Genomic DNA, 14,207 nt, shown 5'->3' with positions numbered 1-14,207 from the left:
ATCTTTCCTGTCTAATATGAAATTTATGGAAATCAAGGGCAACTTTTAAATATTTGTAAGTTGTCAATGTCATGAAACAGGTGTGCAGTGGGAGTGGAGTAGACAGTATCATTGATTTGTATTGTGAATACTAACAATCTCATTTATAACCAATAGGCAATCACAAACATGGGTTGAGACAGTCAGTTTTCAGTGTTGAGTGTAACAATAGGGAATTAGGTAGTTAATATAGTTAGAAGATTTAGACCAGTGACTGGCACTTAAAAAATACTTGATAAAAAAGTAAATCTTTCTGAGTATCTTACTCATAAAAGTTGTTCTATGAATGTGCAATGTAATTAGAATATTTCAATTAGTTTACATCAATATAGTAGTGTTCTATATTTTGTCTTTTTGTCTTGAATTACTTCAAGTATCAATTGTGGTTAATAGCTTTTAATTTGCCTTACAAAACTATTTTTTGTTTAGTCATTGTGAAGAGTAAATCTTCTACGTCTACCCACTTCAATTTCAGTATCAGTGTATTTTACTTCACCTTACATATTTCTGAACCACAATAGCAATTTTTAATTTGAATTTGTGCCTATTTAAAATGAATAATCTAATTTTTTTAATCTCATTTTTATCTGTGACGATCAGTGTAGCACAGAATCACTAAAAGCACAAACTCTGAGCAAGCACAAACAGCTCGCTCACTGAGGTGACAGTATTTCTGTTTATAAGTGCCAAAAGAAGAGTTAACTTGTTTTTCTATTTAAATCTAATATATATCAAACATATGTTAACATATCTATGCTTGTATTTATCAATGGTTATTTTGGGAAAATGAAATGTTAAAGGTAGAACATAAAATTTTTGACTCTCAAAGTTCCTAATTATGATTTAGAGAAGTGATTGGTTTTTGACATACAGTAAGAACTCATTTCTTTACAGACCAAATTTTAATGAGAAAATTTCCAGGTTCTTTAATGTCTCCAATAAAGCATATCTTCTTTCCTGTTTAAATTTAAATAGTTTATATTAAGCTTTGAAGAAAATCAAATATACTGGAAGTTTCAGAAGCTTTACATAAAAAGTCTATTTTAATCAGTATGGGGGAAAATGCTATAAGACAGCATGTGACTAAAACAGTTATTTCAATTAATGACTAATTTGCATAATTACTTTAAATAATTAGAACGCAAAGAAAAGACAAAGCAACTCAGTATATTATACATCTCAAAGGAAGTTGCTAGTAACAGAAAATAATTTTGCAGTTAAGATGCAGATTAATAACTTTGGAAATGAATTTTTAATCAAAGTTAAGGAATTTAAAACCTCTAGGAAAAATGAACACAATTTACAATATTACAGTCATGATATGATATAGAGTACTTGATATTACAATTCTCATACAGTAACCTGAATATTGGTAGGCAGAATAATGGCCCTTCAAAGAAGGTAACTTCCTAATTCCTAAAATAATTCCTAGAAATATGCTACCTTACCTGGCAAGACAGACTTTGTAGAAATGATTAAGGATCTTGCATTGTAGAGATTATACTGAATTATCTATAAATGAAGTGAAGTTTCTCAGTCGTGTCCAAGTCTTTCAGACCCCATGGACCATAGCCTACCAGGCTCCTCCATGCATGGGATTTTCCAGGCGAGAGTACTGGAGTGGGGTGCCATTTCCTTCTCCAGGGGATCTTCCCAACCCAGGGATCAAACCCAAGTCTCCCATATTTAAGGCAGATGCTTTACTGTCTGAGTCACCAGGGAAAGCCTGAATTATCTACATGTAGTCCAATAAAAGGAGAAGGCAGTGGCACCCCACTCCAGTGTTCTTGCCTGGAAAATCCCATGGGCGGAGGAGCCTGGTGGGCGGCAGTCCATGAGGTCGCTAAGAGTCGGACACGACTGAGCAACTTCACTTTCACTTTTCACTTTCATGCATTGGAGAAGGAAATGGCAACCCATCCCAGGGACAGAGGAGCCTGGTGGGCTGCCGTTTCTGGGGTCACACAGAGTCAGACAGGACTAAAGTGATGCAGCAGCAGCAGCAGTCCAATATAAACGCAGTGTCAAAAGAGAGAAGACTCAGAGAAGGAGATGTGACCAAGGAAGCAGAAGCTGGAATCATACAGATATGGAGGGGACAAGCTAAGAAATGCAGGCAGTCTATAGAGGCCAGAAAAGTCAAAGACACAGATTCTTCTCTAGAACCTCAAGAAGAAACACAGACTGCTGACATCTGATTTTAGTTTATGGATCCCCTTTGGACTTCTAACCTCCCAGAAATATAAATTTGTGTTGTTTTAAGCCACTAAGTTTATAGTAATTTGTTATGCAAGTAATAAGAATCTAATATATTTGACAAGTTTGAAGGATTTGAGACCAGGTTCTGATCTAGGAGGAGAAGGAAATGGCAACCCACTCCAGTATTCTTGCCTGGAGAATCCCAGGGACAGCGGAGCCTGGTGGGCTGCGTCTATGGGGTCGCACAGAGTCAGACACAACTGAAGCGACTTAGCATAGCATAGCATAGCATCTGATCTAGGAAATTCTATGAATCTTTCTATGCTTCTTTTCCTCAGCTACAGAATGAGCATTGTTGTCCCAATTTTACCTACCTCACAAAATTATATGATAATAATATTAATAATTTAAATAATGCATTATTTATTCTCCAGTTCAAATAGCTTGCTTCCATAATGCATTCACTCAACAAGTATTTATTGAGTGCCATCTATGTGTCCTTGACATTGGGAATAAAGCATTTAACAAACATTCAAAAATCCTTGCACTAATGAAATATACATTCCAATGATGGAAAGGTAGATGAAATACAAATAAATAGAATATATAATATGTCAGATGATGACCAACACTCGAGAAAAAAAATGGCCATGGAAAGGATATAACAAATCAGGAGTTGGAGTTTAGAGTGGTTCTGCAAAGTTTCATTGATAAAATATTTGAGTCAAGACCTCATGATATTGAGAGAAAGTGACTCGTGCATATCTAATGGGAAATGTTCCAAATTATTCAAAGGCTCTGAGACTGACATATGCCTAATTGTTCAGAGGCCAATACATGTACCTAGAAGACAGAAAGGCAGATACTGGGTAGCAGATGAGTGCAAAATGATAAACACGAAGATAGTGGAGTTGGGGTAGATGATTGTAGGCAAGCCCTAAACATAGAATTAGAAGCTTCTAAATGACTCAAAACAAAATCAACATGGCAAGAATGGGCTTCCCAGGTGACTTGGAGGATAAAGAATCTGCCTGCAGTGGAGGAGACCTGGGTTCGATCCCTGGGTCACAAAGATTCTGCTGAAGAAGGTAAGGGCAACCCAGTTCAGTATTCACATCTGGAGAAATCCACAGACAGAGGAACCTGGTGGGCTACAACTCATGTTGTCTCAAAGAGTCAGACATGACTAAATGACCAGTACTTTCACTTTAATTATGTTTTTTAGAACTATGGATTAACTTTAATAGGTGAAAAATAAATCACTATTGAAGACTGTACCACAATCTTATTTATATGTGACATTTCACACTTAGCTTGTATAATCTGTAGCATGTTAGTAGGAACAGCAGATCTCTTCATTTGCAAGCTGCTGCTACTGCTGCTGCTAAGTCCCTCAGTCGTGTCCGACTCTGTGCGACCCCATAGACGGCAGCCCACCAGGCTCCCCCATCCCTGGGATTCTCCAGGCAAGAACACTGGAGTGGGTTGCCATTTCCTTCTCCAATGCATGAAAGTGAAAAGTGAAAAGGAAGTCGCTCAGTCGTGTCTGACTCTTCATGACCCCATGGACTGCAGCCTACCAGGCTCCTCCATCCATGGGATTTTCCAGGCAAGAGTACTGGAGTGGGTTACTTGCAAGCTAGTAGAGGTAATTATATAAAGAGAGAAAGGAAAATAAAACTCAGCATCATAAGGTTTATAACATCATTCAGAGGTAGAGTTACTATAATATAATGAATACCATGTTGCTTTTCTGATAACAATAATGATACCATCCTATTTTAAAATTAAACCATTCTATATAATTTAAGGGCTTCCCAGGTGGTTCTACTGGTAAAGACACTACCTGCCAATAAGAGTAGATATAAGAACTTGAGTTCAATCCCTAGGTCAGGAGAGCCCCTGGAGGAGGGCATGGCAACCCACTCCAGTATTCTTGCCTGGAGAATCCCATGGACAGAGGAGCCTGGCAGGCTGCAGTTCACAGGGTTGCACAGAGTAGGACACAACTGAAGCAACTTAGCATCCATGCACATAATTTAAAAATTTCTAAAGTGTAGCATTATAAACAATTTATGAACTATATAATTTTTATGACTTTATTTTTGGATTGTGTACATTTTACAATGCTATGCCATGCAATATTCTAAAGCAAGGCACTATATATTCTTACTTTGAAATTTAAGTAATTTGTGAAATAAATATTATCATGAACAAAATGTTTTTCATTAGATATGCTGGATTTCCATTTTCTCTGAAGAAATGAGTAAGAACATCTAGGCTAATAAATATCACTGAACTTGGTTGTACTTAATTTTCCTAGGAAAGCTACAGAGTTGGGATACAGAGACCCAATTTCTTTTGCTCTTAAGACATCTAGATGCTTTATCATAAGACAGCAGAATCAATCTTGTAATCCCATGTCTGATTCATCTTGGCTCTGTAGTGCTTTTTACTCACATCTCCCTATTTTTACTTTGTTCCCAGAATCCATTGAATCAGATTTCTTTTCCATCATAAGGCATTAGCTGACACTTGCCAGTGTGATTAGGAAATATTGTTATATTGCTTCAATGGCTGTTTATGCACTGAAAGGCACCCCATCAATTCCTGTAATAAGTCACTTTGAGATAAATTTGAATAAAACTACAGAGTCAAGTGAAGTATAGAATAGGGATGATTTGCTTTATTTGCCACTTGCTTATCTGGGTCTCTTTTACTATTGTTCAAGTGCCCTGTGTGTGCTAGATGAATGATATAAAGAAAACAGGTAATCATTTGGCATAAAGGAAGTTCAGAAAAAAGTTGAATGAAGGTATTCTCTTTATATAAACATACTCTATGAGCAAGCTAAATTTGTCTATTTTATATCATGTTATCCACTTATTTTGCATAATCTAGATTTAGTATAAAGATCAAGCTCCTTAGATGCTTTTAAAGAAATGTCTTTATGTGTGAGCACTTTTCCCAGTGGGCTTCTTTGCAAGAGTGTACCAATTAAGTCATTTTGAAATAGCAAGCAAGGAGAAAGTGTAGGAAGAATTCACCTCAAGCAAAAGACACATTTTAGTCACAGAGATTTTTAAATGTGGGTAAAAATGTCAGTTTTCAAAAAATTGAAACTCTGTTATTATTTGAGTTATAGTTTTGTAATACCAATTCTGAAACTTCATAGTATTCAAGCAAAAAAGTTATAATAATCTGTGAATAAATGATATTTAGCATAGGTAACACAGGAGAAAGGATCAAACAAGAAATATATAAGATGATAAATATATCATACTTATTATATTCTATTATAATATATACTTTATATATTTTATAATATATAAATATTATATTATATATACTTTATATAATATATACTTATATTATATTATACTTATATTATTATATCTTATATTATTACTATAATAATAATAATGTCAAAATAAATTTGCAAAATTTAAATAACTCAAATTTCCTGAGAGTTTCGATCTTATACAGTTACAATATAATCTTCAGATATTTTCTAATATTAGAGTCATTTGTATGGTTTATACAAAAGTGATTTAAATAGAGTTTAAATTCATCCCCATAGGAAACTTTCAGTGAATATAAAATAGATTGTGATTAGTAATTTTAGCAAGATAAAATATTTAGAAACAAGTAGCAGTCTTTCTTTCCCCTCAAATGATAATTATAAAAATAACTGTCCAGCTACTTATAGGGCACATGAACACTCATTTTGAAATGAAGCAGGACCTTATGTTGCCTGATCCCCATGCTTTCCACCTACCTTTTGTCTTTGGAAAATCTTTAGCCGAATAAAAAGTTTAATCAGAGACAACACAGAAACAAAGGAAAGCAGTTGAAAAAGATTAAATAATAGCAGCTGAGTTATTAAGCGATGTCAAGGACCTTTTCTTCCTCTTCAAGAGAGTATAGATAATATGCTGAGCCATATTCAGTGAGGTGTCTTATAAATCCTGAGAACACCCACCAGGCGGAAGAAGTCAACTACATGATTACCAGACTGTAGCCATGACATAAACAGTCAAGACTCTGAGAGCTGGCCTCAAAGAAATGGGAACAAATTGACCCTGGAACTGAAGATTAACTGTACTTAAAACAATAAAGATGATCCTGGTCAGATCACCAATGACCGATTCCAAGATGGTTATCAGAGCTGGCTGTACTGTCTCTGCATGTAACACCTTCCTTTCAAATATCAGTGGGCTCTTGCCCGCTGATTGTTGGTCAGCAGAGGTAGAAGTCAGCCTTTGGACAGGAGTCTACCCCTTCCCCCAACCTAGGTAGCTGGCATCAAATATAAAGCAAACTTTACTTTCCATCAACCTTGACTGTTTATTGTCTTCAGAGGAGTAAGCAGTCAGACCTACACTTTCATTAATATTTTCTACTTTTCCCTCTCTCATCATTCCATAGTTAGTATTGGATTGGCCAAAACATTCATACAGGTTAGGATTAGAAACACCCAAACAAAATTTTTGGCCAACCCAATACAATTTGGTCCCCTTCATGAATGACAGCCTTGTGTGGTGAAGGGGCTTGCATAGCTCAATAAAGCTATGGACCATGCCATGCAAGGCTACCAAAGACAGATGGGTGGAGAGTTCTGACAAATCATGGTCCACTGGAGGAGGGAATGGAAAACCACTCCAGTATTCTTGCTGAGAGAACCCCTCTAATGTGAACAGTATGAACTGGCAAAAAGATATGACACCAGAAGATGAGCCCCTCCCCCAGGTCAGAAAGAGTCCAGTATGCTACTGGGGAAACAGTGACAGACTTTATTTTCTTGCGGCCCAAAATCACTGCAGACGGTGACTGGCAGCCATGAAATTAAAAGACACCTGCTCCTCAGAAGAAAAGCTATGACAAACTTAGACAATGTATTAAAAAACAGAGACATCACCTTACCAACAAAGGTCTGTATAGTCAAAGCTGTGGTTTTTCCAGTAGTCGTGTATGGATGTGAGAGCTGGACCATAAAGAAGGCTGAGCACCAAAGAATTGAGCCTTTTGAACTGTGATGCTGGAGAAGACTCCTGAAAATCCCTTGGACTGCAAGGCGATCAAACCAGTCAGTACTCAAGGACATAAACCCTGAACATTCATTGGAAGGACTGATGCTGAAAAGCTCACTCATTGGAAAAAAGCCCTGATGCTGAGAAAGATTGAAGGCAGGAAAAGAAGGGGGCAACAGAGAATGAAATGGTTGTATGACATCATTGACTCAATGGACATGAGTTTGAGCAAGCTCCAGGAGATGGTGAAGAACAGAGAAGCCTGGCATTTGGCAGTCCATGGGATGGCAAAGAGTTGGGTACAACTAAGCAACTGAACAATGACAAAGTGGCTCATAGAGAATTAGTGTTTTATAATCAACTACTGTTAAATCTACTTAGATTACAATTTAGAAAAAGAAGATGTTTAAAAATTCAAGAAAGATATTGAGAGACCAGATTTATACATTAAGAAATACAAACTTTCAAGAGGTAGGAGTTTAATGAAGATAGGATGAAAGGAATACAAGTGAATAAAATTCAAAAAAGACAGGTGCTAAAAGATTTCCATCACAAAGCAGCAAGTGCTGATTATGGGTCTCTGAGGGTTTTTTGTTTGGTTTTTTTTTGTATTTTTGTTATTGTTGTTGTTGTTATCTAAGGGATGGAAGTCTGTGATAAGTAGTATTCTTCCCTTCCTAGGGATTCTGAATATTTTGGAAAATAATATAAATATGAGAATTTTGGAGGCCAAACTAACAGTTTTATTACAGGTAATGCCTTGTTTGCAAGGGAGGGTTTGTGTCTTTGATTGCTCTGCTCTGCTAAATTGCTTCAGTCATGTGCTACTCTTATGAAAAGGTGAGAGGGTTAACAGTCAGGTAGGAAGGTCAGAGGTCCCCAAGAGGCAGGAGAAAATAAACTGCAAGTGGCAGACATTTTTTCCTTCTCTATACAAAATTAAAGGAGGCTTCTTTTAATTCTGTGTTATCATGGAGACACCTAGTTCTGTCTGAACTTAACTTTTCTCAAACCTTGAGCTAACCAATGCATTTTTCTCATGGGAAATGTTTTTTCTTAAGCTATGCTAATGAACGATGTATTTGCTTGGAAATCTGCCTTCTTCAAGATTCATGTCAATTGTTTTATGGCTGGGGATGACTCACCTTGTGCCAATGCTATCTCAAAATGCATGTCATAGGAGAGGGTCCTGGTGCAACTCTCTCAGTCTTGTGTTTCTTTGATCTGATTAGCAGCTTGCTAACAGATATGAAGTGAAAGTGAAAGTGAAAGTGAAGTCGTGTCCGACTCTTTGCAATGGACGGAGACTGATGGCTACGGTCTATGGGATTTTCCAGGCAAGAGTGCTGGAGTGGATTGCCATTTCCTTCTCCAGGGGATCTTCCCAACCCAGGAATTGAACCCGGGTCTCCCACATTGCAGGCAGACACTTTACCGTCTGAGCCACCAGGGAAGCCCATAACCAGTATAAAATGCCTTGCAAAAAAAAAAACTAGCAAGGAGCCATCCTTTCTGTACCCTTCTGAGGTCTATGTCAGAAGCTTTCTGTATCTCTTTTATGCCTTAATAAAACAGCTACATAAAAACTCTGAGTGATCAAGCCTCATCTCTGGCCCTGGATCAAAATCCTCTCCACCAGAGGTCAGGAATTCCAGCATAGCTCATGGCTTGCAGCCAGCTACAGCCTTTCAAAGGGAAGTTCTGAAACAAGATCACCCAGTTTCTCTGGAGACTAGCCTGCCTCCTAGAGACTGCAAGGAAGACATCTATCCAAAGATACTTAGCCCAATAGTTATTTACACTTTTCAAAGAAATCCATCAGACAAGTATCTTTCCCTCTTCACATGCTCTATCTTATAACCCCCACACATACATATTAATAATAAAAAGCTAGAGAGAGGCTCAGGCTATTCTTAGATAAATTTATTTTTATGAAGCTATGTGTCATTCTGCATAACACTATGTACATCCTATAAATCCATGCAGTTGGTTCAGCTTCCATTAATGTTTTACCATAGTTATATGAGTCTTACTGAAGTGTTCAGTCTCAAGAAATAAGCCAGGCTCTGGGCTCCACCATGCTTGGAAGTCTTTTGCTTCAGTCATTCAGCAGAAGTCAAATTTTTGCCACCTCTGCTTGAGTCCAGATCCTGAGTTTAGGATACCTATATCTTTGACTCCTTCCATGTGCTATGTAGTCCACAACTATTAGTATCATATTGGTGAATGTGTACATGTATATTTAAGGGTTACCCAAGTGGCACATGGTAAAGAATCCTCTTGCCAATGCAGGAGATGCAAGAGACAAGTGTTCAATCCCTGAGTCAGGAAGATCTCCTGAGATAGGAAATGGAAACCCATTCCAGTATTTTTGACTGGAAAACTCCATGGACAGAGGAGCCTGGAATGCTACAGTCCACAGAGTCACAAAGAGTCAGACTTGATAGCCCACACATATATACACACATATATTCAGAAGATATTTATCTGGGAACTCAGAGAGATATATTAGAGCATGATAGGCCTAACAGTATAAATTTTCAGAGCCATTCTGACTAGACTTCAGGATTTTTTTTTTTTTTTTGCACTATAGATGTTAAAACACACACACAATACCATAATCACATGATTTTAATATGATAGATTGTATTTGTCACTACATATCATGACTCTGAATACCGTAGATTAACAAAATGGGGGTTGATTTTACTTTTTCACAGAAGATGTAAGTATCACAAGGCTGGCACAGAATTTTCATAATACGAACAGAAGTTTAGAATTCTTTCACCTTTCTGCTCTGCTATCCTAAGCACATAAATATTGTTCCCATGCTTCTATGTGCATAAAGTTTGTTTCACTGAATTCTGAAGAAAAAATTTCCCTAATTACAATTCTATTTTCATCCAGAAAGATTGCAGTGATATTTTAAAGTGAATAATAGTTGTTTGTCAGTTGCTTCATTTGCTATTATCTTCTCCCATTCTGAAGGCTGTCTTTTCACCTTGCTAATAGTTTCCTTTGATGTGCAGAAGCAACTGACAAACAACTAATCTCGAGAATATACAAGCAACTCCTACAGCTGAACTCCAGAAAAATAAATGACCCAATCAAAAAATGGGCCAAAGAACTAAATAGACATTTCTCCAAAGAAGACATACAGATGGCTAACAAACACATGAAAAGATGCTCAACATCACTCATTATCAGAGAAATGCAAATCAAAACCACTATGAGGTACCATTTCACACCAGTCAGAATGGCTGTGATCCAAACGTCTACAAGCAATAAATGCTGGAGAGGGTGTGGAGAAAAGGGAACCCTCTTACACTGTTGGTGGGAATGCAAACTAGTACAGCCACTATGGAGAACAGTGTGGAGATTCCTTAAAAAACTGGAAATAGAACTTCCTTATGACCCAGCAATCCCACTGCTGGGCATACACACCGAGGAAACCAGAAGGGAAAGAGACACGTGTACCCCAATGTTCATCGCAGCACTGTTTATAATAGCCAGGACATGGAAGCAACCTAGATGTCCATCAGCAGATGAATGGATAAGAAAGCAGTGGTACATATACACAATGGAGTATTATTCAGCCATTAAAAAGAATACATTTGAATCAGTTCTAATGAGGTGGATGAAACTGGAGCCTCATTAGAGGTGAAGTAAGCCAGAAAGAAAAACACCAATACAGTATACAAATGCATATATATGGAATTTAGAAAGATGGTAACAATAACCCTGTGTACGAGACAGCAAAAGAGACACTGATGTATAGAACAGTCTTATGGACTCTGTTGGAGAGGGAGAGGGCAGGAAGATTTGGGAGAATGGCATTGAAACATGTAAAATATAATGTATGAAACGAGTTGCCAGTCCAGGTTCGATGCACGATACTGGATGCTTGGGGCTGGTGCACTGGGACGACCCAGAGGGATGGAATGGGGAGGGAGGAGGGAGGAGGGTTCAGGATGGGGAACACATGTATACCTGTGGCGGATTCATTTTGATATTTGGCAAAACTAATACAGTTATGTAAAGTTTAAAAATAAAATAAAATTAAAAAAAAAATAAAGCGAATAATATCATTGAAAGAAGCTTTAAGATTTTTCATTTGAATTCATTAAATACTGCATATGTAGGTAGACATATAGCAATAGATGAGTTAACATGCTGTTGTTTTTCAGTCATTAAATCATATCCAACTCTTTGAAACCCCATGGGCTGTAGCACACCAGACTCCAATGTCCTCCACTATCTCTTGGAGTTTGCTCAAACGTATGTCCATTGTGTCAGTGATGCTCTCTAACCATTTCATCCTCTGCAACCCCTTTCTCCTCCTGCCCTCAATCTTTCACAGTATCAGTCTTTTCCAGTGAGTCAGCTCTTCACATCAGATGGCCAAAGTACTGGAGTGGTAAAATAATTGACTATATCCAACATCCAAAAACTAAACTTAGCTTATTCATGAAAACAAACCAAACAAACAAAAACATTAAGCTTTATTTGTTTGATTTATTAGAAAATGTCCTTTTTTAACAGATCCTTTCTGGCGTCACCCTGTTCATTCCCTCTATGCCCCCACCACACTTCTCAGCAAAAACAAAGTGACTATCATAGCATTCAATTAAGCAGTCTTGAAGTGATGCTACCAGGGAATGTAATAGGAGTTAGCTTTGTAAATTTATAAATATTTTCAGCATAAAATTTAAAATGGATCTCTTAATGCCTGGATGTCCTGATTAACACACTCTTACTTGAAGTTTAAAGATTTCCCCCCACTTTGGAAAACGTGTTGAATTATTTTCCCTAACAATTTGAGGCCTCTTTACTCACCTTTGTTAAACAACTTTCTACCCTGATAACACTGTCATGTAATGATAAACTCAAATATGTGTTGGACTCAAGAATATGATTTTAATTCAGATCTGCTAGATTTGGAACTTTCTTTGACTATTATTATAATCATATTTTAAAATGCATTAATTTAACAAAAATAATATTTTAGGCTAAATTAGGATAGAATAAGAAGTTGAAACTTCCCAGAATGTCTCTCTGTGAAATTCAAATAGTTGTAAGAAATTTATCCATATTTTTTATGATGTAAGAATTCTCTCTTTAATCTATGAGGGTTAAATAATTTAAATAATCATATTCAAGTTTAATGAGTGAGGAGATATTGGAATAAAAATGTTTTATTTTCAGAAATATATTAACTCTATAAAATATATGAATGAAAAACTTTTCTATCGCCTATGTATTTTTTGTTATTTTCATTTTTATTAACTCTGATATGTTATTAAATACATTGAGACTGGATAATCCAAAAATCAATAAGAATGCAGTGCAGAGTAAGTGGTCGGTTATTTTTGTAAAATATGACTCATTCAATACAATAAAGGGTGTATTCCTATCAAATCACTGCAAATAAGTTGAAAGGCATTGTAATCAGCAAGTAGAAAGTGGAATATGAACACATTTCAACTGTCTAAAAAATAAATCTAGGGTGACTAGAAGCAGCTAATTGAACCAAGTGGTCATTTTCTCAGGAGAATTTTTGTCATCATCTTCAGACAAGGAATGCAGCAGTTTTAGATATTCTTGAAGTCTCACAACGAGAAAGCCATCACACATTATAACCAAAATAATAGGAAGTAATTAGTAAACTTCATATCTGAATCCCAAGCAAGTAAAACAAAGGTAAAAGAAGCCCAAAAAATGTGTCATAACAGTTTTATGACAGTTTAACACAAGAAGATTCATCCAATTCCAAAAAAATGTAATTTCAGAAAGAAATGTCACTTAACTTGAACATAGAATCAAATTGCATATTTTTCCAAGTTAAAAGCTTCATTTTTCTTTTATTCTAAAAAAAAAATAGCAAACCAAATAGAAGTGGAAGTATGAGCCAAATATATCAAATGCCTAAGTTGTATAAGCAAAGAATAGAATCAAAATAAGGTGAATGTAAAAATTAAATTCTAAATCAGAGCTCTCTTTTTAAAGAATACTTTTTAAAAGAAAGGAAAAGCAATTAACAAATATTTTTATTATGCTTCAATTCTGAAAGCTAATTTTTGACTTCGTTAACAAGTTATACTTTGATATGAATCCTTGGTGGTCATTTAAAATATAGATATTAGGAAAGCATGTTTGCCAACAAAGGTCCATCTAGTCAAGGCTATGGTTTTCCCAGTGGTCATGTATGGATGTGAGAGTTGGACTATGAAGAAAGCTGAGAGCCGAAGAATTGATGCTTTTGAACTATAGTGTTGGAGAAGACTCTTGAGGATCCCTTGGACTGCAGGGAGGTCCAAACAGTCCATCCTAAAGGAGATCTGGGTGTTCATTGGAGGGACTGATGCTAAAGCTGAAACTCCAATACTTTGGCCACCTCGTGTGAAGATTTGAATCATTAGAAAAGACCCTGATGGTGGGAGGGATTGGGGGCAGGAGGAGAAGGGGACAACAGAGAGTGAGATGGCTGGATGGCATCACCAACTCAATGTATATGAGTCTGGTTAACTCCGGGAGTTGGTGATGTACAGGGAGGCCTGGCGTGCTGCAGTTCATGGGGTCGCAAAGAGGCGGACACAACTGAGTGACTGAACTGAACTGATGTTACAATATATTGCCCTCTTTCCTTATGAGTAATCCAAATTTGACACTATGTAAACAATATGTTTTCTAAGGCATTAAGTTTTTATCAGTAAGGGTACTAAACCTATAGCCTGGTATCAATGTGAACATCGTGAAATAATGGTCTGTAAATGCAACACTTTATTTCAATACATTTTTCCTATCATTTTCAATCTCCTACCAGAGCATCATAAGTACCAGTCTTAGCCCAGTTACTACCAATCAGATTCTAATACTTAAAATAGTTCTGAATTGTTATATGGTTTCTAAGAATAAGGTGATAGTGGAGACTCTCAATTT

Source organism: Bubalus bubalis, chromosome 1 (genome assembly GCF_019923935.1).
Source record: "Bubalus bubalis isolate 160015118507 breed Murrah chromosome 1, NDDB_SH_1, whole genome shotgun sequence".
Taxonomy (NCBI): Eukaryota; Metazoa; Chordata; class Mammalia; order Artiodactyla; family Bovidae; genus Bubalus; species Bubalus bubalis.
Note: the sequence above shows the minus strand (reverse complement) of the source record.